Raw genomic sequence first — 26696 nt, forward strand, 5'->3', positions numbered from 1 at the left:
TTTACAGCATTATATGCTGTACAGAAAACTCAACTGCTGAAGACACCGGCACTCTTTTTACTTGTTTATATATGTATGTATCTGGATGACTAAGTTGTTACTATTTCGTTTATTGTTTTCACCTGTAAGGCTTAATTTGAGATGGACCCCTCATGATTGGCATTAATTAAGCTTAATTGGCCTAAGTAAGGATTTGTCCCCATAGAGGTGTAGTGCCATCAGTGCACCTCAATGTATTACTCGTAGGCATTTCTTAAGGTTATTTGCAATATCCCTTCTGCCCTTCTCTGCTGCAATGCTTTCGTTCCTTTTATTGTACCTCCATTCATACTCTCTTTCTTCCGTCTTCATTTCCTTCACCTCCTTGAAAACCTTCTCGTTCCTCACAGGTTTCCTTTCAGTGCTGAATGACCTCACAGATCCTAGCACTCGGCTTTTTAGCCTCAAATCTATATACCATTCCATTCCTAAGGATTAGTCTGAAGAGCTGTTGGTTAAGGGTGTTCAAAGAGAAAGCCACAGGAGGACTTACGCTGAGAGAGTGAGATCCACAAGCTGCCTCTGTAACTCTTCGTTGTCCTGAGGATGAGGCTTAGGTTTGGGTCCCTCAGGAGGACCTTTGACCTGTCTCGTCATAAGAGAAAGAAGCGCAGTTGACAATTCAGGCGGACCTTCATATCAAATGATGTTTTCCACACCCTGGCGCATTCTGGGCTGTTCTGGAAAAAAAGGCGCTCATTCTCCAGACTGTGAATTTCTTCGGAAAAAGTGCTGAGATCAGAGGAACGTTAATGTGCAGTCAGTGTGCTTCCCTGTGGAACTTCTCCAAAGCTCCAGAGGTCCTTAGTTCCTCACACCATTAGCCTGTGGAACAGTCTCCCGACTGATACGTAGTCCATGGGAAATAAGTGAAAAAAGGTGGGTATAAAAATAGATTGCAGTACTAGTTGTTTTATTGCATGAAAATATTATATAGACACATAGTAACATCATATCCAAAATGGGACAAATTCTGTCATTTTAAAATTGTGTAATTCCCACTTTTTAACCTTTTCGGTGGTGGATTTTTTTCATATTTTTTTTTACAAGTGTTAAAATATATTTTGTCTATCATTTGCTTCAATACCTTATAAACTACTAATTTAACACTAGAATGTTATAGAATTGGTCTTTTAGAATGGAGCTTTTGCTTTATTTTGGCATTTTTTTCTTTACAAGCTAATCTTTCGTAAAAGAGATGCTAAAGAGAAAATATAGTACACAATTTCACTACCATGCAAAATAGGTGAAAGTGTGGGTTCTGTCAAATCATATTACGTAGTTTGTTCCATTGCTTGAATGTGTTATTGCGTCCACATTGAAAACGGAGGACATTTTCATTGTTAGGGCTGGAATCTCCTAAAAATTCAATTTTTAATATTTGAATATACTGATTGCATATTAATAGTAACATATTTAGAATTGGTCCATTTCAAAACACCTGCATTCACCTGGATCAAATGGAGCTGCACTTAATATTTAGAAAAAAAAATCCTGAAAATTGACTTGGGGATTACATGTCTGTAAAAGATACAAGATAACCTAAAATGACAAACAGCTCCTTGCAGTGATTTATCAGCTCCTTGCAGTAATAGAAATATAAAAGAAAAAATAAAAGCTGCAATTATTTGGCTCAAAGTGCCTCCACAAACTAAATTAGTAAAGTGCAGTGTCTTCATCTATTGATATGTTAACACAAGTGCCAGCTTGACACTCCTCAGAAAAATCTGTCTGGGTATAGCCCATCCTTTACAGAAGCCTTTAAAGGCATTTGCATCTGATTATACTTTCAGTAAGACATCAGGAGCAGGGCGTGTTTATCCATTCCATCGTGCAAGGAACCGAGTTTTTTCCATTTCTCTTCCAACCGTAATCATGGGGTTTAAAATCCGTATTTCCTAGCCAGATTTGTGTTTGATAATAAACACGAAATGAGTAATATTTAGCTGTTCACTCCTAGGCGGCAAGTCCTTTTAACATCAACAGTTCTCGAACTCTTGATGACTTTGCCCCGGAACTTTTTCTCAGTTCAAGAGACGCACATCCGTGCTAGAACTGAAGATCTGAATGATTGCTCTTTTTCTTACCTTTTTGATGTCTGTCAGGAATGGCACTGCATTCTTGAAGAGGACACTTTTTTTTTTTCAATACAACTCTCTTTCCTGTGGTATTTAATCTTGAATGTGGTATCTCATCCACACAGAGCATGCGTAAATGCCAAACGCCTGCCGCTTTCTTCAGAGTCGCATACTAGTTTCTCCAATGTTCCAAATGGGGTGCATCATATTGGATTTCTGTGATACCAGCAACAGGAGCTGCCTGTAAGGCCTCGTGTGATGACAGAAGAGAACCAATGTCAGTATCCTCTGCTGTGACATATGTTATTTGAATAAGAAACCACAAAATTACTGTGTATAATGTGTTTACTTATAAATATTTACATTTTATTTTACTCAACACTCGAGTACTTTCAGGCCCTATCTGTGGCTCTTTTTCAAGAGATGTGTAGGTTATTAGCCTGGAACTTCTTGTTGAGCCATCATTTATATGATGGCTGTTCTGATTTCCTTGAGAGTTGCTAATCCCCTCTTGTCGCTCTGATATCCTGAGCTGATTGTCAATTGGATTAACTTTTGTGTAAGGGAGTGGTCACCACAGTCTGCCGGACATAAAACCTAATCTCCATGTCAGAAGGGTCAGTCATAATCTTCCTTTGATATCAAAGCTCGGCTTATGGGATCATCTGAGGTAAAACCTTAGCTTCCTTCCAACACTTTAATCTCTCTGATGCGTGCTCCTTCTACTACCCTCCTGTGACTAATTTCTATGGGATGTGTTGAGTCCGTGTTTTTAGGGGGGCTGGGACTTTATTTTGGGGTTGATCAGCCCGAATAGATCCCCCTTGATAACGCCACTGCTTAGGCTATTTTGGTCTGCTATATAAACAATAACTTTCTTCTGAGGTGAAACCTTTGTTTCCTTCTATCACTTTAATCTCTCTGATGCGTGCTCCTTCTTCTACCCTGCTATGACTGATTTTATTGCTTTCGTATATAAGCCTACTGATTTTAAATCTATCCCATGGTCATTTTTCCCAACAATGCCTAACTACAGCACTCCCCTGAGAGTTAAATTGTACTGCCCTTCTATGTTCTTGGATTCTAGTCCTTATTACCCCTTTCCTGAATTCCCCCACATGTGTCTCCACAATTGCTGCAGTTGATTATGTATAACCACTTACATCATCTGTATTACTGTCTTCTCCTTCCAATTCATTTTTAGATACTTTGTTTTTTTAAGGTCTTTTTTTTTTTTTTTTTAATTATATGAATGATATTCGTACAATCTGAAATTAGTTTCTACCCTTTCCAAAGAAGAAGAAAAGAGGTCGCGCCTTGCCTCAGACACCGAAAAGAATACACTTTTAAGATTTAAATTATCTTACTTTTATTTTCAGAGACTAATATCTTATCAAAACTAACTCACAGACCTACAATCTTTCACATTTTTTTTTTTCATCTTATTATACATTCAGGTAATAATTATTTCTATGCCCAAAATATCACCTCCCTTATCTGATGCTTCTGTATTAAATGAACTTTACCGTTTTATTTTTTTTAAACCAAAGAATGCTCCTTTTTTACACACACACACACACACACACACACACACACACACCACACTTAAGCACATCTTGCAGCCACATCTATAAACGCACGGAAAAAATAATGTATAAATATATGTTGTGTGGGGATATTCGCCTTAAAAAACCATCCCTTTTTTCGTAACCAATTCCGGACAGACTATACAGACACATAAATAAATCTCCTTGCAGACAATACATCTCTTCGACTCTTGAGAAATGTCTCTTCGACGACGACACAAATATCCGAATTTCCATTATCAGTCCGTTCGAGGATCCTCACGACACTATGTTCGCTTCATGGCTTGTTGATATGAAGGCTTCTAGGTGTCATCCTGAAGTTTTACTATGAATTTTTATGTAGTCTGTCCGAAATTGGATACGAAAAAGAGATTGTTCTCTTAAGGCAAACTTTCCCAACAAAAGATATCTATGCATTATTTTCCTTTCGTTTATATATATGATATTATATATATATATATATATGATATATATATATAAATATATATATATATATATAATATTTATATATATCGGTGCCATAGGTCTTATTTCTTACTTTGACTTCTGCCAGTGCTTTCACACAAGCGCAATCTACTTTGGATATATAAAAGGTTCTTCAATGATGGAAAATTGCCTTAGACAGAATATCCAGACCACTTCTGTTTTGCAACTGAAAGGTTTCAGTTAGGACAGTCCTTGAATGTGGATTGGATATAAACAGAATATTGTCAAATTTCTCTGTCACTTCAGTAACTGAGACCTCTTCATATTATCATGTACACAAAGCTAAAACAAATTATGTAAAATCTGTATAAATAAAAGTGTGAAGAGATGCCTCGTGAAACAGTTAATTGAAGTCTAAAGAATAGGGATGAAATCACAAAGAGCTACTTTGAATGCTAAATTTATTTGCAGAATAATCATGAAACATATTTCAGAAATAACAAAAGTCTTCAATTTTGCGATTATGATAAAAAGAATAGTTTCACTCAAATTTGGAATCCTAATGGGTCTCAGTCTACAGCAGAGAACAGCCCCAGTTCTCATTCCTCTCGTTGCAAAGTTAGCCACTGAAGTTTGGGCGGTAGGTCTGATCATCCCGGTTCCTCTCCTGAATAAGATAAGATCAAAGGCTTCAAAAACATGAAGTCAAAGAACGAGAAAAATTGTGGTAGTATTCTCAAAAATAGGCATCATTCATCAACACTGTATGATTCTTTGATTGGACTCTTAAAGGGATTTCTATATGATGATACCTTATCAAGTCTGATAACAATCAGCTGAAAAAAGGAAAAGAGATTATAAAAAGAATGGCAATAACAACAATACAAATGACCTACGTCCCAAGCACATGGTAACGACCCAAGAGGGGATCTTAGATGAATAGCCATGAGAAGAAAAGGTCCCATGACCAGCAGCTGAATAAAGTATTGCTTCTTTTCATTTCAAGGCCTAATGGAAAGAGCAGAATAAAAGGGGAGGGATAAAGACTGGGATTTAAACCTGGAGGAAGTGGGGAAGAAAGGATAGAAGCCTAAGGGTGGGGAAAATGGGAAGCAGTATTAAATACCTAGGATGTTAACAAAAAAAAAAATCTCCCTAAATCATGCAGTCCAACTACTGTTTATTCACACCCAGTAAACATGTGTAGCGGAGGTTTGTTGAGAAGAGGGTGATACTCTCGAGTCTAAGAGAATGGATGCTGCCAATTAGTTTACTTATAGAAAACTGAAAATAAGGCCACCCTGCAATAAAGGAGAGCAAGATTTGGAGAAAGGCTTAAACAAGGTAGAAAGTAGGACCTAGAGGACGGATGACAAGGATAACAGGTCCTTCAGAAAAAGTCGCAAAAGAAAGCGGGAGCTATAGAAGATGTAACAATGAAAGATTTTCCTCAAGAAGAGGTGACAATGGAAAATAAAGCCTAAAAAATGACCTGAGATAAGACCAGTGATCAGATGAACTACCTTTCATTCAATCACGTTGAGAGGAGGAACTAAAGGATGAAGCCCTTGAAAGAAAGTACCATGACGATGACCGCTAACAGCGATTAGAGTGGAGATGTTGCATTTTCAATCTCAATAAAAATAGTAAATTGTTAAGTAACTATCAACAGAACAATGGAGTGTCTCTATTATATTCAAAAGATGAAGAAGACCGCTATTCAAATGGAACAAGCCCACCACAAGGTCCATTGACTTGAAATTCAAACAGGTAAAGATTCTGGTGTTTATCAGGAAGAAGTAAGAGGACGTCAAGGGGAAATATGGATAAAAAGAGATCCTATTTACTAAAAGAATGAATAAAGATTAAATTAAACAGGTAAACAGACAAAACCCTATGCAGTCACACAGAATGAACAGCATCAAATCAAGGAAATGGAACTCTTTCTTACCATTAACCGACCGTTGCCGTTGCCGTTGCCGTTGGCGTTGCCGTTGCCGTTGCCGTTGCCGTTACCGTACCCATTACCGTTGCCATGCCCGTGAGGATCCACGCAACAGAGACAGTTTTCCTCTGACCACAGAATTTGAAGACCTTCCCTGTACACACGTGGGGACCGTCTTTTCGGAAGCAGTAGCCTCCAGCACCTGTGCACTTGTCCGTCTCGTCGCAACCTTTGGTCGTCGACGAAAAAACAATATTCGCCAGTATTATTATTATTATTATTATTATTATTATTATTATTATTATTATTATTATTATTATTATTATTATTATTCAAAAGATGAAGAACCATATACAAGGCAGTTAAAGGGGCCAATGACTTGAAATTTAAGCTTCCAAAGAATATGGTCCTCATTAGGAAGAAAAGGGAAATACAGAAAGAGGGGATCTCACTTATTAAGAAAAAAAAATACATAAATACATTAACCCTTAAACGCCGAATGGACGTATTAAACGTCGAGTCAAAATATCTCCCGTAAGCCGAATGGACGTACTATACGTCGACTCAGAAAAGTTTTTTTAAATTCGCGGAAAAATACTTTATAGGCCTACCAGGCGATAACTTTTGAATCACGCGCCTTGGGGATGCTGGGGTGGGAGTTCACGGATCAAGGCGTTGTTTTGTTTACAATCGTTTACGCAGCGCGTAAGCGCGAATTTCTTTCTTATCGCACTAAAAAGTATCAGTGACACATCTCAAAAATTATTTCGTCATTTTGACATAATTTTTGCACCGTTTTAAATTATCCGTTACATGAAGTATCATATATGAAAATGTGCGCAATTTCATGTAGGATACAAACAAAAAAATACTCATGATTGTAGCTTTTATCAGTTTTGAAATATTTTTCATATAAATAACGATAAGTGCCAAAATTTCAACCTTCGGTCAACTTTGACTCTACAGAAATGGTTAAAAAAACGAAAAAACGAATTGTAAGCTAAAACTCTTATATTCTAGTAATATTCAATCATTTGCCTTAATTTTGCAACAAATTGGACGTCTCTAGCACAATATTTCGATTTATGGTGAATTTAAGAAAAAACTTTTTCCTTACGTCCGCGAGGTAACTCATCCGATAATTTTTTCGTGCGATTGTCCTGTTTGCACCATTTTAAATTTGCCTTGACATACAGTTTTATATATGGAAATGTGCGCAGTTTCATGCAAAATACAACTAAAACCAAACCCATGGTTGTAGCTTTTATCAGTTTTGAAATATTTTCATATAAATAACGATAAGTGTGCAAAAATTTCAACCTTTGGTCAACTTTGACTCTACCGAAATGGTCGAAAAACGCAATTGTAGCTAAAACACTTATATTCTAGTAATATTCAATCATTTACCTTCATTTTGCAACAAATTGGAAGTCTCTATCACAATATTTCGATTTATGGTGAATTTATGAAAAATAAAAATTTCCTTACGTCCGCGCGGTAACTCTACCGAAAAAAAATCAGAAACTTTTTCTTGCGATTGTCGAAATGTTTGCACCATTTAAAATTAGCCTTTACATAAATTTTTATATATGAAAAATGTGCGCAATTTCATTTATAATAAAACAAAAATTTATTGAAGGTTGTAGCATTTCTCTTTTTCGAAATATTTGCATATAAATCACGATAATTAGAAAAAAAACCACGTTCGGTCAACTTTGACTCTACCGAAATAGTCAAAAAACGCATTTTGTAAGCTAAAACTCTTACAATCTAGTAATATAAAGTCATTTATCTCATTTTGAAAAAATTCGAAGTGTCTAGCACACTATTTAGATTTATGGTGAATTTTTAAAAAAACTTTCTATCCCTTTGCGAGCCGATTCGCGGCCGCAAATCTCCGAAATATGTTACGTCGCATTCTCCTAATATTTGCTCCTTTTCATATTAGGCGTTTTTATAGAGTTTCCATATATCAAAATGTGCGCAAATTCATGAAAAATACAAACAACAATATTTGAAGGTTGTAGTTTTCTGATTTTCAATATATGCATATAGATGAAATATATATAAAAATTTCGACATTTGGTCACTTTAACTCGTCCGAAATGATTGAAAACTGCAATTCTAAGCTAAAACTCTTACAGTATCGTAATATTCAATCATTTGTCTTTATTTTGAAAGAAATTCGAAGTCTAGAACAATATTTAGATTTATGGTGAATTTAAAAAAAATAAAATTTTTACGTCCGCGTGTTACGAATTCATGCATCATTTTGTGATAATATTTGTTTTGTGTTACTTTAATCTTTTACAATGTGTTATATATCATAATTGCAATTTAGTGTACAATACAACTATAAAAAGTAACTCGTTTAGCCTTAACCGTTTTTCGCACAGCTTGATTTGAAAACAATTATGTATGAATTTTTTTCTTGTTGCTACCATATATCGCATTATTTTATATATGATAATGATAATTTTTTTCCATTTCTGATGGTTGCATACAAAACTTTAGCCAATGAAAAAAAAGGAGCCAAAAATGAACTCTTAATTTTTAAAATTAAGCGCGCTGTGATTTTTTTGAAAAAATATTTTTTCCGCTTCGCGCTCACTCTGAAACACCTCCGGCACACTGGAGACATTTTTTTTTTTACCGCTTCGGCGTTTTAAGGGTTAATGAATCGATAAAAATGCATTCAAATTCAGGAAAATAACATTAGGTAATGATGCATGCATCTTTCTTGGCTGGAACTTCTGAAGAAGTTCCAATTGCACGACATCCTCAGTAAGGAGACTGTTCCTCTGTCCAGTGGTGAGGAATAAAAGACCTCTACAACTGTCATAGGTATATATATATATATATATATATATATATATATATATATATATATATATATATATATATGTATATATATATATATATATATATATATATATATATATATATATATATATATATATATATGTATCTATATATATATCTATATATATATATATATATATATATATATACTATATATATATATATATATATATATATATATATATATATATATATTGGAGGGGTGACTAATGTAAAGAGCAATCTGGTATCCCATCTTAGCCCAGGTCGGAAGTAAAAGGAAAGGAATGGAAGGAACAAGTTGAGTGTTCTATCATCAGAAAAACAGAAGCAAGGGCGGGGAGAATCCTAAAGTTTGGCGGTAGAAAGTAGTAAATGGAAAATATTCCACAACAGATTTTGGATCTAATCTTACCATTGAAGAAGAGGATTATTCACTCACCTCCCTTGCAACAGGAGCAGCTGTCTCCTACGCAACCATTGGGGTCGAGAACACCTGTGCAGTTGCCTGATTCAGAAGAAGCAATGCACAACCCTCCAACATCTCCGCAGGCAGGTAATGTGTCACAAGTAGAAGTATCTGAAAAGATGAATGACTTAATATTAGTTGTTGTAGTACTCAGAGGATGAAGACAAAGAACCTATTCGTATGGAACAAGCCCACCAAAGGGGTCTTGACCTCGGAAATTCCAGCTTCAAAGAATCTTAAGGTGGTTTCATTAGGAACGTTAAGAGCAGGTAGAGGGAAAATAGCCAAAAAAGAGGGAAGATCTTACTTCTTAATAAAGGAATAAAGATATCATGATACAGACAACACAATAGGAGCACCTTTAAGAGCCGAATGACATCATCATACTAGCTCCCAGTGCTGGGACTTGGGCCGGAATTAAATGTTTCATTCTTATATATTCATTATTCTAAGCACTATGAGCATTGATAACTTCACCTGTGTTCCTACAATAATCAAAAGAAACGTGTTTTGAAGAGAAGGCCTCATCATAAGGACGAAGAGAGTCGGTCACACCAGAGAGAGACTGAAAAGTTTCCTTGATTCAACTTACAATTTTGTCTTCGGGTTTTAGTGATGTCCTTAACACCAGATGTACTTACCTGTAGTCTGAAATAGAAGCAAAAATAAAACTAATAAAAACTTAGCATCACCTGGTATTGAGAGTTATTGCCTCAAACTAAATGGACAGAAAATAAAGTTACAAATTATAACAATATTGGGCACAATTATATTGTCAGCATCTTTTGATATTAAACTAAAAAAATGATACAGAAGATGAGGAACCCTCTTCATATGGAAAAAACCTACCAAAGATATTAAGGTGTTCAGAAGGAAGAATTAAGAGGAGGTAAGGGGAAATACAGAAAGAAGAAATCTCGCTTATTAAAAAAGAAGAGAAAAAATAAATCAATTAATAGATGAAAGAGTATTATCATACAAGGAGGATAGTATTAGGCTAATAATGCCAATTAAAGTGTGACAAAGACAGAGGAGAAGAAACTGGACGTTCAAAGATGTCTGACGTAACAAGGAGGATGCTACGATTAGGAATGATGGTATCAGAGGGTCAACAAAGGTGGTTGAAATATCGAAGAGACAAGTGCAGGAAGGAGGGAACTCACTGAGAAGGTACGACGGACACCTTCAACTGAGGGGAGGGTTGGGAGGGAGGATGATCATACTGGAACGCATAGATCCTATGGAGATGGAAGTACTACAGGGCAGACGAAGAAGGCGAGGAGGAAGACCAAGAAAGAGATGGATGGAGAGATTGTGTTTTTGTGTGTGTGTGTGTGTGTGAGAGAGAGAGAGAGAGAGAGAGAGAGAGAGAGAGAGAGAGAGAGAGTGAGAGAGAAGGGACTTGATGAAGCAGAAGAGCACTACAGAGGTCGAAGAAAGAACGAGGCGTATCCAAAACAGCGAACCCCACTGGTCTAAAATGAGAAGAAGGAGAATAAGAAGAAGAAGAACAACAACAAGAAGAAGAAGGACAAGAACAAGAAGGAAAAGTGAAGAAGAGGTGAAAGCTTTTTGCTTGTTTAAAGTGAATGAGTAACCCATAATCAGTTATACATTATATCAAGACAATATCATATTATATTTTTAAACACAGCAAATGTAAACAATATCTACATTTCTTTCATAATGGGTCGAAGTATGGAGTGTCTGTGAAAAAAATCTTATGCTTAAAAGCAACGCTTTCAAGATTGAGAGAGAGAGAGAGAGAAGAGAGAGCGAGAGAGCGAGAGAGAGAGAGATAGAGAGAGAGAGAGGGTTGCTTTCGCTATCCGCTAGATCTTATTCTTGTGTTTGTGGTCTAAAGTAAAGATATTTGCCTTATATTTTCCTCCCATTAAAATTCGAGCTAAGTCGCTGGGAAAGATCTGAAATGGAAAATAAATCGTTGATGAAAAAATTATTCATCGACAAATTATTTTCTCTTTAGAATTTTTCCATCGACTGAGTTAAACTTTAACTGGGAGAAACATTAAAGGCCAATTTCTCAGCTTTCTTAAACTACGCAGACAAAAGAATAAAGTAGTTCATTGAGAAATAAGTTATTCAAGTCTCTCTCTCTCTCTCTCTCTCTCTCTCTCTCTCTCTCTCTCTCTCTTAAAGTATTAATTTAGAGCTTAAGATTATTCTACAAAAGCTTATTTTGGCCTGTTATAAACAAACCGTAGTAAGCATCTTATGAATTTACACATTTTAGAATCAACTTTTTTTGTGGTTTTCTGGATACAGAACTGAACATTAAGCGAGAAGAAGAAGAGTTCTTGACTAAAACTGACAGACAGACAAACAAAAATACTACCTGGCAGACACAGCAAGAAATGAGCAGGGTCGCAAAGACCACACAAACGCTCGAAATATTCATCGTTGGACCGGAAAAGAAGAAGAAGAAGAAATGCTTGGCTGATCCGGTTGAACTCAGAGAGAACTTCGGTTCTTCGTCGATTCTTCTTCGGCTCTTTGGTTCTCTGGAGAAGGCGAGAAATCACTCTCGACTGACGACGGTCTGCCCACTCCTCTGGTTTTTGTAGCCCCTCTGCACCGTCCGCCTGGTTGGTTGACCTACAGAATTGTGGCCCTGGTGAAGCCACGTGTGACGTGTGATGGCTGATTAGCATTACATTTTTAGGTCGCGTGAGGGCGTTGGGGGAAACTGGTGGGCGTTATAAGTACAGAATCATTATTTTGAGCGAGTACCATTAGGCTTGAAACGAACACCAAAAACTCCCTTCCTAAGCTGAAAAGTTTAAAGCAAAAAGTATTACAGACTTATTTGTTGGTATTTTTAAACTTACTATTTCATACTACCATATTTAACGAATACAAACGGAACATGTTAACTTTAAAAAAAATTTAAATGCTTCTATTGAGTTTTTGAGATATCCCAAAACCAAAAATAAGTATTTTGCACTCAAAATGGAATCAACTAAAAAAAAAAAATAAAATAAAAAAAATGTAGTTTTATCTAAATTTCAAAGAATTTTAAGATCAAGGGTCAACTGAGCCATTTTGAGATGATTTTTGTACGGTTGTAGCCCTTGATATAAACCGTAAGATCTGTTAGGGCGACCTAGTTGGAACTTAGGATTGGGCTAAACGTATCAGGGCGTCTGAAAAGACCCAGGGTGTCTCAGAAGACTCAGTGTCTGAAAAGACTCAGATTTGTCCATGTAACTATTTTTTCTTGTCCCTATAGAAATTTGGACGAACCACAACCTGCTGGTTTCAATCGAGCGCATGAAAGGAAAGAACTAGAGAATTTTACGTTGGGCTCTGCAATTGCAAGAATTCTCTCATGTGATTGAACACGTAAGGGATCAGAGAATCGATTTCCCAATGCCCTTTCTCGGATAAAGACTTGATCACAACCTTTCTCCTCTCCCCTCGCCCTTGTCGTCTCTTCAATGGGTTTGCATGGATTTTTTTTTCCTGTAGGAAGTTGTAGTTTAAAGAGATGTGATGATGTATGATGTGTATTTAGCTGGAGTTTGGTTTATTAGCTGCTAGGTAGTCTTCTTAGTTTGGAATTTAAGGTTTTTGTGTTCGATTATTTTCTTTGAACCCCCAAGGGATACCTGTGTACCTCCCAAATACGAGCGGTCAAAACAAGTAGGCCGATATGGTAGGGTCTGTTTTGTGTAGATTCACTGTTATTGGCTGAATTGGAGACATTCATTGTCTCTGGTGATAACTGTTTTGTGTACCAGTGTGAGTTCTGGTTTATTTTGGTTTGGTCTTCTCTGTTGGGTTGACTGGCAAGGTATCTTTGTGTGACATTCGGTTTTTGATATTAGTATGCTTGCTTTATGGTGGTGTTAATTAGAAATTTTATTTCAGGTTTCAGGATCGATACTTTCCTTTTTCCTACCTATGTATATGTTTGGTGTTGACTTTAGAGTAATGTGTTAATCCTTTTTTTACAGGATTCCTATTTTGCATAGTTTAAAGAAAATGAATTTTATTGGAATATTTTTGTTTTGTTTTGGGGGAGGAAGGTATTAAAAAGGCTTAAACTATTTTTATTTACCTTTTGTAAATTTAGATCAGCCTTGTTTTCTAGGTTCAATAACTACTTTTTTAAAAGCCATTGGGTGGCAGGATAGCCATCGTTTTGTTGCCAGTGTTTAACTAAATCAAGTTGTCTTTGTCCGTATATTAAATTTTGAGTAAGTGAAAAAAGCTTTGTCTAATTCATTTTATATACGTTTATTTTATGCTCCTTAGACTTCAAAGTTTTGGTTTTATCTTCATTTTACTTATCATTGTCATTTGCGCAAATACGACAATGGCTTGTGCAATACTGTGTTGGAATTAGGGTTTGGTCCTCAGCCCATTCCAAAAATGGACGCTATTTATACTTCAAACCTTAGAATATGAAGTCTTCCTTATCCTCTGAATAGAAAACGATCGAGCAATTTTTCCAGAAGTTGTATTTCAACAGAGATCTTTCACATTCTCAGTTGATCCCTGATCCCCTTTTCCTGCCGAAGAGAGAGATAGATAGAATGAGAGAGCAGCCAGATTTGCTGAACAGCAGAAGCACCAATATGCTGTCAATGTTTTACCTCCCTCGCTGTCGAACTTCTTCAAAGTTCCGAGGTCCTTTACTCCTTCTCCTCCTGACACCGTTGCATGGGGGGGGGGGGGGGGGGGGGGGGGGGGGGGGGGGGGGGGGGGGGGGGGGGGGGGGGGAGGGGGGGGGGCGGCTGTGGAGGAACAGTCTGTCTCCCTCTGAGGAAGTTGAGGAGTTGCTTCCTCAACAGTTCAAGCGAAGATGCATTGCATTACTACCCTAACACTATTCTCCTTGCGTTTTGATATGTTTGTATCTATTTATTATCTATTATTATTATTATTATTATTATTATTATTATTATTATTATTATTATTATTATTATTATTTTATATATAAACGAGATTTCTTTCTGCATTTCCCTTTACTTCGTCTAACTCCAACTTTTTCCTCGAGAACACCATATTCTTTTGTAGCTAAAATATTTGTGTTGGACTTGTTCCATACGAATAGGGTTCTTCATCTTCTGAATAATAATAATTATGATGATGATGATGATGATGATGATGATTAAGACTTCAGTCATGAATTACGTTGATGTAGACTAACTCATTAAAAATGTCTACACTCTAAATCACATGGCTGTGAACTTCCGTGATCAGTCATTTCCAGTTATAATTATTTCGTCGAGGTTAGAGCTGGCAAGCTTTCATAAGCGCACACATCTATACAAATTTGAATGCATATGTTTTTTAAACCATTTCCCCGGCACGTCGTCCTTCCGAATGTGATTAAAATCCAAAGACTGACATTAGCAGACATCTGTGGAATACATCAAGTAGATCCGCTTCTTCCCACACACCTACATTATATTCACGTCCAATAACTGACTCAATCCGTTTTATATATATATATATATATATATATATATATCTATATATATAATATATATATATATATATATATATTATATATATATATGTATATGTATATAAGGAGGTACAGGATAGTCAGAAGACGTGGTAATATTCCAGATATATATACATACATACATATACATGTATACAAATATGTGTATAATATACATTTTTGTGTGTGCGTATCCAAATGGATACAAATACAAACACAGTTGAATATGTTACATACCGTGAAACTTGCAAGATCTTAGATCAAAATCTGAAACACGAGGAATTTCCTCATTTTCAGTGTTGGTTTAAATATCATTTACAGACGAATCAGTAAAATCTGTCAATGTTCAAAGGTCTTGAAAAACCAATTTGACAAATAAGGAGATGATGTGACATGAGCTTTATTCCTCGGTAATTTTCACACACGAATGTCCTCTTTCTCTTTGAATATTGGGATTAATATACTTTCTCTCCATTTTTCGGCTATCGTCTCACTTTCCATAATCTGTTTTCATTAACTGCCACAGTATGTCAATTCCTTCCTCATCAAGAGCCTTCCAGGCTTCTGCAGGTATGCCATCCGATTCCATCGCTTTACTATTTTCATCTTTCCCAGTGCCATTCTAACCTCAGCTTTTGTTATTTCTATGACTGGTCCACAATTGTGTGTCCATCTCCTCTTAAAAAATATTTAATTTTCTTCATTGAGTAAGGCATCAAAATATTCTCCTATCTCCTTATTATGTCTCTCTCATTTCTCAGTACATATCCATCCTTATCCTTAATCTGTCTTATGTGTATTATATATTTGGTACTCTTATTTTTCATTTGAGCTATTTTTAACGATCTTTCCTTGCCCTTCCTTGGTATCTAGCTATTCGTAAACAGCTGATCATATGCTCTATCCTCAGCAATTGCTACAGTTTTCTTTGCTAATTTATTTGCTTCCTTATAAGCCATCCGTCCTCTTCCATTTTGGGTCCTCTCCCACCTTTTCTTTGCTTCTCTCTTTGGCTTTGTTTCATCCTTCCACTTCTTCATTGAAACCACCACGTTTCCTTATTTTCTAACATCTTGCCATTACTTTCACCCGATATTTCTCTAGCAACTCTTAGTATTATTTCCATCGTTCCGTTCCTCCCTTGATCGACATCTTCAATTTCATGTGTTTATTTCTGCTAAAACGTTTTCTTTAAACTGCCTACAAAGTTCAATCTCTTTCAGCTTAAACCATTTATCCTTTTTGGCCCTGCATTTTTCTCTTCCTTATTTGTTCAATTTCCATACCAAGTCCATCAGTACCAAACGATGATGCGGACTCACATGGTCTCCTGGTATGACCTTACAATCTTTTTACCTTACGTAAATCTTTCCTCTTATACATAAAGTAATCTGTCTGGTTGGACCTTCCGCCGCTTTTGTACGTAACTAGATGTTCTTGCAGCTTGGTGAAAAATGTGTTCACAGCAGCATGCAGGTCGAGGACAAATCGACGACTCATTCGAGGCCGTTCCAACATGCGCTTCTTCATACGATTGTCGAGAATTTACCTATGGTTAGTTCTTTACATACGGTCGCTGACTTGTTTTTCTACATGTTCGTGATATGTATGAGATAAGTGGCCGACGTGTATCTGACATGTTTCTATGCAATGTGGACGCTCCCTTCCAATTATGTCAATAGTTAGAATAAGATTAAAACAATTCTCCGTTACGCATTTGCGGTCGGTCGTTGTCTTGTTACCAACCTGTTGGTGATATTTATGTGATAAGTTGCAGACATCCATTTTACATGTTTCAATGTAAGGTTGCTGAAAAAAAAAAAAAAAATAATAATTTCTACCTGAATAAAACAGCGTATGTTCTTCCCAGACTTCTTCTGCCAGTGACAGAGCGTCTTCGCTTTGGAATTTAATTGGACCAAAGTTTTTCTATGATAAGGCTTCCTTCGGCTCTTTGATGCAGCAGACAGTAAAGCCTAAATCGGGAAACTTCTTTCCAGTTTACATTTCACTTTGACTCGTATTATTCTTTCTGCTTTATTTGCTCAATTCATTCTTTATTCAGTTGTCCAATCATTACCACTGGACAAAAATACTGTTCTCCTATGAATAAAATAAAACTGTTGTTGAAAGACAAGTGCCAATGTTGCAGACGAATCTGATGCGATTATGTGGGAATATTTCCTTGTAAATCTTCCTCGTAAATCAGAGACTTGATGCTTGCATGCGCAATCGTCTGTCTGTCTGTTTGTCTGTCTTTCGTGTCCGAGATTGCTATTCGGTAAAAACGGATTTCAATCTCATGTTTTTGTTTTTGGAGAGATCGAGAGAGAGAGAGAGAGAGAGAGAGCGAGTGATCGAGAGATCGAGAGAGAGAGAGAGAGAGAGAAAGAGAGAGAGAGAGAGAGACCTTACAGACCTTACATCTCTTTCGGGTTGCCCCAGGTCCCTCAGTGTGAGGCACCTCTAATGTCTACCAGAGAGTTGCTAGCACATCTTCTGGTATATTTTGCATCTTCCAATCTAGGATGGTCTGGGATGCAGCTTAGATATTTGTTGAGCTTATTCTTAAACACATCTACGCTCACTCCTGATATATTCCTCAGATGAGCTGGCAACGCATTGAATAGACACTGCATATCGATGCTGGTGCGTAGTGGATTAAGTTCTGTATGCTTTCCTTATTTTTCCTGGTATAGTTTTCGGCACTATTAATCTACCTCTGCTTGCTCTTTCTGATATTTTTAGCTCCATGATGTTTTCGGCTATTCCTTCTATCTGTTTCCATGCCTGAATTATCATGTAGCGTTTTCTTCTCCTTTCTAGACTATATAATTTTAATGATTGTAGTCTTTCCAATAGTCAAGGTCCTTAACTTCTTCTATTCTAGCTGTAAAGGACCTTTGTACACTCTCTATTTGTGCAATATCCTTTTGATAGTGTGGGTACCATATCATATTGCAATATTCAAGTGGACTACAAACATATGTTTTATAAAGCATAATCATGTGTTCAGTTTTTCTTGTTTTGAAGTGCCGTAGCAACATTCCCACTTTTGCTTTAAATTTTGCCAATAGAATTGCTATTTGATCATTGCATAACATGTTCCTATTCATCATCACACCAAGGTCTTTAACTGCATCCTTATTTGTGATTGTCTCATTATTAGATCCCCTATATGCATATAGCTTTCCTTCTCTGTCTCCATAATTTATTGATTCAAATTTATCAGAGTTAAATACCATCCTATATACATCTGCCCAATCATATACTTGTTAAGGTCTCTTTTGTAGCGCGTTCCTATCTTCATCACAATAATATCTCTACTTATTCTTGTGTCATCGGCAAAACTACTCACTACCAAGTCCTTAACATTACTGTCTATGTCTGCAATTATAATAACAAACAGTAATGCAGCTAACAGCGTACCTTTTGTGGCACACCGGATATTACCTTAGCTTCATCCGATTTCTCATCGTTTGCAATAACTATCTGTTTTCTGTTGTGTAAAAATTCTTTTAACCATCTTCCTACTTTATCCACTATATTATGTTTTCTAATTTTCTTCGCTAATATATTATGGTACCTTGTCAAAAGCTTTTGCAAAGACAGATAAACCACATCTGTTTCATTTCCGCTTTTCATATTTTTGTATATGTTCTCACGGTGGACTAACAGTTGGGTTTGTGTACCTTTCCAGGTACAAAACCATGTTGTCCTATATAAACACAAATTTTTTTTATTTTTTTATTAAATGTTTCATAATATTTTTCTTCATTACCCTTTCATACACTTTCATAATAAGTGATGTTAGACTCACAGGCCTATAATTACTTGCCTCTAGTCTTGATCCACTTTTGAAAGTAGGGGTAATATATGCTAATTTGTGCTCATCATAAATCTTGCTTGTATCTACACTTTGTCTTAATAATACTGCAAGTGGCTTTGCGATAGAATGAACTACTTTCTTTAACAAAATAGCAGGGACACCATCAGGACCTGCTGCAGCTCCATTTTTAATTTCATAAATGCCTGCACAATATCAGCTTCATTAATATCTATGTCAGCTAAATATTCACTATTTTTGTCCCTTACTTCTATATCATTATCTTCATTATCAATTCTAGGGGTGAATTCTCTTTTTCTATCGTTCTCCGAATTTGTTTGCATATTTCCTGCATTCGTTAATCTCCCTTCAATTCTTAGAGGGCCTATTTCTATTCTTCTTTTATTCATCTTTTTGGCGTACAGGTATAATAGTTTTGGGGTGGCTTTTTGCTTTTAATTTACTAGGGTTTTTTTATTCCAAGTCCCGTTTTTCATTTTCTTTTGATTGTATAAATCTTTTGTTCTGCATTTTCTATCTTACTTTTTAGTTCTTTAACTTTCCATGCATTTTTTTCTTTTGCAAGACCTTTTTTCCACTTTCTGATTTTCTGGAACAAGATCCTTCTGTCTCTTGGTATGCATGACTGATGTTTACTTTTCTTCTTCGGTATATATTTATCCACTATTTTCTCTAATATTTTATATATCTCTGTATTTACCATTATGTCATCACTTACGAAAATGTTATCCCAATCTTTGTTTAATTCTTCATTTGTTTCTGACCATTTTACATTTTTACTGTAGAAGTTGTATTTTCCATATCCTTCCCACTTTTTCATTTCTTGCATATCTCTGCTTTCACTTGCTTTGGAATGGACTGTTAATTCTATGACATTATGGTCTGAAATACTCGCATTATAAACTATTAATCTTTAACATAATTCACCTCGTTCACGAATACTAAGTCTAAAGTATTTTCCTTTCTTGTTGGCAGGTGATTTATTTGTTGAATGTTGTATTCTAGTAGCGAGAGCGAGAGAGATAGACCTTACCTTACGGACCTTACATCTTGTTCAGGTTGCCCCAGGTCCTCAGTGTGAGGCACCTCTAATGTCTACCAGAGTTACTAGTACATCTTCTGGTATACTTTGCATCTTCCAATCTTGGATAGTCTGGGTTGCAGTTTAGATATTTGTCGAGCTTATTCTTAAACACATCTATGCTCACTCCTTATATTCCTCAAGATGAGCTGGTAACGCATTGAATAAACGCTGCATTCATCGATGCTGGTGCGTAGTGGATTAATGTCCTGTGTGCTTTCCTTATTTTTCCTGGTATAGTTTTCGGCACTATTAATCTACCTCTGCTTGCTCTTTCTGATATTTTTAGCTCCATTATGTTTTCGGCTAACCTTCTATCTGTTTCCATGCCTGAATTATCATGTAGCGTTCTCTTCTCCTTTCTAGACTATATAATTTTAATGATTGTAGTCTTTCCAGTAGTCAAGGTCCTTACTCTTCTATTCTAGCTGTAAAGGACCTTTGTACCCTCTCTATTTGTGCAATATCCTTTTGATAGTGTGGTACCATATCATATTGCAATATTCAAGTGGACTACGAACATATGTTTTATAAAGCATAATCATGTGTTCAGTTTTTCTTGTTTTGAAGTGCCGTAACAACAATCCCATTTTTGCTTTACATTTTGCCAATAGAATTGCTATTTGATCAATTTGCATAACATGTTTCCTATTCATCATCACACCAAGGTCTTTAACTGCTTCCTTATTTGTGATTGTCTCATTATTAGGTCCCCTATATGCATATAGCTTTCCTTCTCTGTCTCCATAATTTATTGATTCAAATTTATCAGAGTTAAATACCATCCTATTATCTCTGCCTAATCATATACTTTGTTAAGGTCTCTTTGTAGCGCGTTCCTATCTTCATCACAAGTAATTTCTCTACTTATTCTTGTGTCATCGACGAAACTACTCACTACCGAGTCCTTAACATTACTGTCTATGTCTGCAATCATAATAACAAACAGTAATGCAGCTAACAGCGTACCTTGTGGCACACCGGATATTACCTTAGCTTCATCCGATTTCTCATCGTTTGCAATAACTATCTGTTTTCTGTTGTGTAAAAATTCTTTTAACCATCTTCCTACTTTATCCACGATATTGTGTTTTCTAATTTTCTTCGCTAATATATTATGGTCTACCTTGTCAAAAGCTTTTGCAAGTACAGATAAACCACATCTGTTTCATTTCGCTTTTCATATTTTTGTATATGTTCTCACGGTGGACTAACGGTTGGGTTTGTGTACTTTTTCCAGGTACAAAAACCATGTTGTCCTATATTAAACAATTATTTTTTATTAAATGTTTCATAATATTTTTCTTCATTACCCTTTCATACACTTTCATAATATGTGATGTTAGACTCACAGGCCTATAATTACTTGCCTCTAGTCTTGATCCACTTTGAAAGTAGGGGTAATATATGCTAATTTGTGCTCATCATAAATCTTGCCTGTATCTACACTTTGTCTTAATAATTCTGCAAGTGGCTTTGCGATAGAATGAACTACTTTCTTTAACAAAACAGCAGGCAACCAACATCGGGCCCTGCAGCAGCCCCATTTTTAATTTCATTAATAGCCTGCACAATATCAGTTTCATTAATATCTATGTCAGCTAAATATTCACTATTTTTGTCCCTTACTTCTATATCATTATCTTCATTATCAATTCTAGGGGTGAATTCTCTCTTATATTGTTCTGCCAATATGTTCATATTTTCCTTTTTTTCATTCGTTAATCTCCCTTCAATTCTTAGAGGGCCTATTTCTATTCTTCTTTTATTCATCTTTTTGGCGTACAAGTATAATAGTTTGGGGTTTTGCTTGATATTTACTAGGGTTTTTTCTTCCAAGTCCCGTTTTTCATTTTCTTTTGATTGTATAATCTTTTGTTCTGCATTTTCTATCTTACTTTTTAGTTCTATAACTTTCCATGCATTTTTTTCTTTTGCAAGACCTTTTTTCCACTTTCTGATTTTCTGGAACAAGATCCTTCTGTCTCTTGGTATGCATGACTGATGTTTACTTTTCTTCTTCGGTATATATTTATCAACTATTTTCTCTATATTTTATATAGTATCTCCGTATTTACCCTTATGTCATCAACTTACGAAAATGTTATCCCAATCTTTGTTTAATTTTTCATTTATTTCTGACCATTTTATATTTTTACTGTAGAAGTTGTATTTTCCATATCCTTCCCACTTTTTCATTTCTTGCTTATCTTTGTTTTCACTTGCTTTGGAATGGACTGTTAATTCTATGACATTATGGTCTGAAAATACTCGCATTATAAACTATTATTTCTTTACCATAATTCACCATCTCGGTCACAAAATACAAATAACTGTCTAAAGTATTTTCCTTTCTTATTGGCAGGTGATTTATTTGTTGAATGTTGTATTCTAGTAGCATATCTAATAGCTTTTCGAATTGCCTCTTATCTTCTGCACTACTATTACTCTCTTTTTTATATATATAAATACAACCACAATCTCCTATTCGTTCTCTCCAGTCTACGAAAGGAAAGTTAAAGTCTCCAGATAGGAGAATAGTCCAGTTCTTGTGATTTCTACATATATCATCCAATTTTTCTATTATTATGTCAAACTCTTTAGTATTAGGGGGTCTATATATTACTATGTTCATTAATTTTTCAGATTCAAATTTTACTGCTATTAGTTCACATTCTGAGTTACTATATTTCTCATATCTTTTTCCTTGTTTTTTGTCTTTCCCCCTTGATTCCTATTTTTTTATCTGATCTATAAGTTTGGAACCCTTTTATTTGATCATCATTCCCAGTCTCTTGGGAATACCAGGTTTCACTTATATTCATTATATCTATTTTCTCTTCAATTTGGATTAGTTCTTCTAAGTACTCTATTTTTCTTTTTGAGTTACTCGTAACTAAACCCTGCGCATTCATCACTATGATGGTTTACGTGTTTTTCTCCTTCATTTAATCTGGTTAATAATAAGGATTTATCCATGTCTCTTTCCTGTTCTGGTATGTTGTTCTTTTCTTCATTTCCAGAAATTCAAATTCTGACATTAAAAAATCCAACTTTTCCATAATATTTGATCTTCTTTCATCATAATTATTCATTTTGTCTCTGAATCTGCAATTTCTCCGTATCTGCAATATCCTCTTGCATCATAAATACAGTTCTTATCTCTTGAATTGTATCTTGGAGCTGATGCTTGGAAATATTTTGGTGGCCCACCATATCGCAGTGATGGCTTGGTTGTTTTCTTTCACCTGATATTCTTTGTTCCTCTCTTTATTTGTTTCTTTCTTATTTTGGATTTTATTATTTGATTGATTATTTATTTGATTTTGATTCCTGGCTACAGGGTGCATATATTTACATTTTTTGTCGAACTTACATCCTTTTCATTCTTTTAGGTTTTTGCATATTTTTGGATGTAGATCTCTGCAATCATCCTCATAGACCGTCTAGGTATGCACATTTACCACATATTTCATAGTTGTGACGTACCTTAGGATGTTTGTAGTAACATCTTTTTCTCCAAATCTACAATTGCCTCTTTTCAAAAGGTTGCAGACTTTGTCTTTCTTGTCTATTTTTTCCTCTTTCCCATCATTGTTTAAATGTGGGTAGAGCCTCTTCGGGATTTTCTTTTGTGTTGTCATGTCGTATTTATTTCTTCGTATGTATGCTGCTTGATTGCCTCATATGTAGTATCAATGAGTATCTCTGAATTCATACTTTTATCTTGTTCTTTGTTTTCCTTATTTTTTTCTGTCATTTCAGTTTTGTTTACTTCTCTTCCGTTTTCCTCTTCTTCTTTCTCTTCTTCTTCTTCTTCATCCTCAACTATTTGTACATTCAGTCTTGATTTAATAACATTGTCTATCCATGATAGACATGTTGAGCGAAATATTCTGGTATCTTTTCTCATATCTTGCATTACCTCAGCACATTGCGGATGCGTCGGAATGTTGCATGCAGCACATTTTCTGATCATGTTTTGTGGATTAACTATGCTATACCACACCTTACACAGTTTGACATTCTTTTTCCTAATGCATCAATTGGGATATTCACAATGCTCACCTTATTCATTTTCTTTGTTGGAATATGTGATTTATGTATATTTTCTTTATGAGTCTCTTGACCACTTGGATTTTATTTGGAACTTCTTCAATTATTTTCAAGATGTTTTCTGTTTATTTGTTCCAGTTTGGAGGATCATGTCCTTCTAATATATGCTTTTGTATCTTTTGGTTAGGGCTGTTGTTGATCTCATAGATGCGAAATGCCAGCTCCCTTCCTGCTTACCTCGTCCGATTGCGAAGCATGCTAAACACGCTATATTTAGCCATTTCTTACCACAGTTGGAACTTACTGCCATCTTGATATGATTTACAGTATTTCACTTGATAAACAACTTAGTAGACGCTTTATCGTATTATTTTTACACTAATCTTATCACTGACAGTTCATGAACACTTCTAGATACTTCTCAAATTCTAGACGTATGTTAAACACGTGATATCTGTTGATTAATCAGACTGTGCGCGGAACGTCTCACCAAGCAAAATGGCTACTGAGAGCGAGAGCGAGAGAGAGCGAGAGCGAGAGAAAGTGAGAGAGCGAGAGCGAGAGAGAGCGAGAGCGAGAGAAAGTGAGAGAGCGAGAGAGAGAGAGCGAGAGCAAGAGAGAGAGAGAGAGTGAGAGAGAGAGCGAGGGTGAGAGAGAGAGTGAGGGAGAGAGAGAGAGAAAGAGAGCAAGGGTGAGAAGATGAGAACGAGGAGAGAAAGAGAGCAAGGGAGTGAGTGAGAGAGAGAGAGAAAGAGAGCGAGAGAGAGAGAGAGTGAGAGAGAGAGAGAGAAAGTGAGAGAGAGAGAGAAAGTGAGAGAGCGAGTGAGAGAGAGAGAGAAAGTGAGAGAGAGAGAGTGAGAGAGAGTGAGAGAGAGAGAATTTTCTGATGGATTATTTTAAATTTTATTCCAATAACTTTATGTTTAATAAATCAAGTGAGTAAAAAAAATAAGTATAATTCTAAAATTGATAAAAATGAAGGAAATTAAAATAAAAATTCAAATATAAAAAGAGACGTCCATAATAAAATAGAATTATAATTATTATATTGAGATGAAAGCAGAAATAGAAATAATTCTAATAAAATAATATTCTAGAAATAAGTAGAATGAATAATAATAATAATAATAATAATAATAATAATAATAATAATAATAATAATAATAATAATAATAATACTGTTAAAAGAATGGCAGAATTAAGCGAGTTGATTTTATATATTGTTTTTCTATTTTCCTTACAATTCGCTTCTCAGGCTTAGCGATGTTTCTGAGTAACTGACCAATATTCATATTGGGAATTTTCAAAAATCATAAATGCTGAAGGTAATCTTTTATTGGAACAGGATATCAGGTCCAGGTTAAGCAGGGGTCGTCGTCAGTGCTGGTATTATTCCGTAGGCGTAGTTCAGTTCGGGGCTGGGTTTGTCTTCGGTTTAAGGGCTGGTATTGGTGGGCTTGGTATAGTTGGTGTATCTGGTATCACGTGACGTTTCGACCAGATACACCAGCTATACCAGCACCAATACCAGCCCTAAACCGAAGACGAACCGGCCCCGAACTGACTACGCCTAAGGAATAATACCAGCACTGACGACGACCCTGCTTAACCTGGACCTGATATCCTGTTCCAATAAAAGATTACCTTCAGCATTTATGATTTTTGAAAATTCCCAATATGAATATTGGTCAGTTACTCAGAAACATCGCTGAGCCTGAGAAGCGAATTGTAAGGAAAATAGAAAAAACAATATATTAAAATCAACTCGCTTAATTCTGCCATTCTTTTTAACAGCATTTGCCTAAAAGAGGGTCTTCTACCAAAATAATAATAATAATAATAATAATAATAATAATAATATAATAATAATAATAATAATAATAATAATAATAATAATAATAATACTTTTCGTCTCAGAAACATCATCCGGTTCACAAAGAACAAATCGATGGGAACTGCATCATCCATTATTCACACAGAGTTCCAAGAAGAACCGAAGGGCTTCTTTCAGGAACGCTGATATAGTGCCATTGTTCTTCACAGCAGAGTCTCACTCGTTGGACCTGAAGTCTGCGTCGCAATATAGAAAACCACAGGTGATGATTATTCGGTGATCGAAGGGGGTTTTTGTGGGGGTCGGGGGAGGTGTAGGGGGTTAGTATAACGACTGTTTGTCATGCGATTTGGGCATCTGTAGCTTATGGATAAACGAATTAGATTAGTCACAAAGTGCGAAGGTTAAATTGACGTCAATATTTCGGTAAAGCTAGCGAAAGTTTCATTAATTACTCCGGCTCAGGTAGACCTAAGCCTGAGAGACCCCACAACCCCCCCCCCCCCCCCCACCTCCCTTGTAAAATTTTCTAGGTCAGTAACTTCTAGATGTCTGGGAGCCCTGGTCTTCCCAGTACCTTCCGAACTTTGTGTAGTCATGCAGGGGGGTGAAGGAGGTTACTTCAAGGCCTCTCTCCATTTTGTCAGTAGAAGGGTGTTTGGGTCCGTGAGACCCCCCACCTCCGCGTGTTACCTTTATGTGAAATATATATCAATGTTGTGTATATGAGTATTTGTGATGATCATAATTCTAGTGCAATAGTTGTCATTCCAACTAATCTAAATACATTCAGGTATAAAATTATATCACTGAAAATGATTGCATTTTCACATATACAGAAGTGTTCATTTACATTCATATTGATTGTTTTCATTGTCCATCTACTTAGCTTTTTTAAATTTTTCCAAGCATATATAAAATGTAAAAATATACAATTTTGTTACACAAACTTGTCGTCTCTGATTTCTGAGTAGAATGCAGGATCTGGCATCCCATAGCCAAGTCCTATCCAAGACTG

This window comes from Macrobrachium nipponense, chromosome 3, assembly GCF_015104395.2.
Source record: "Macrobrachium nipponense isolate FS-2020 chromosome 3, ASM1510439v2, whole genome shotgun sequence".
Lineage (NCBI taxonomy): Eukaryota > Metazoa > Arthropoda > Malacostraca > Decapoda > Palaemonidae > Macrobrachium > Macrobrachium nipponense.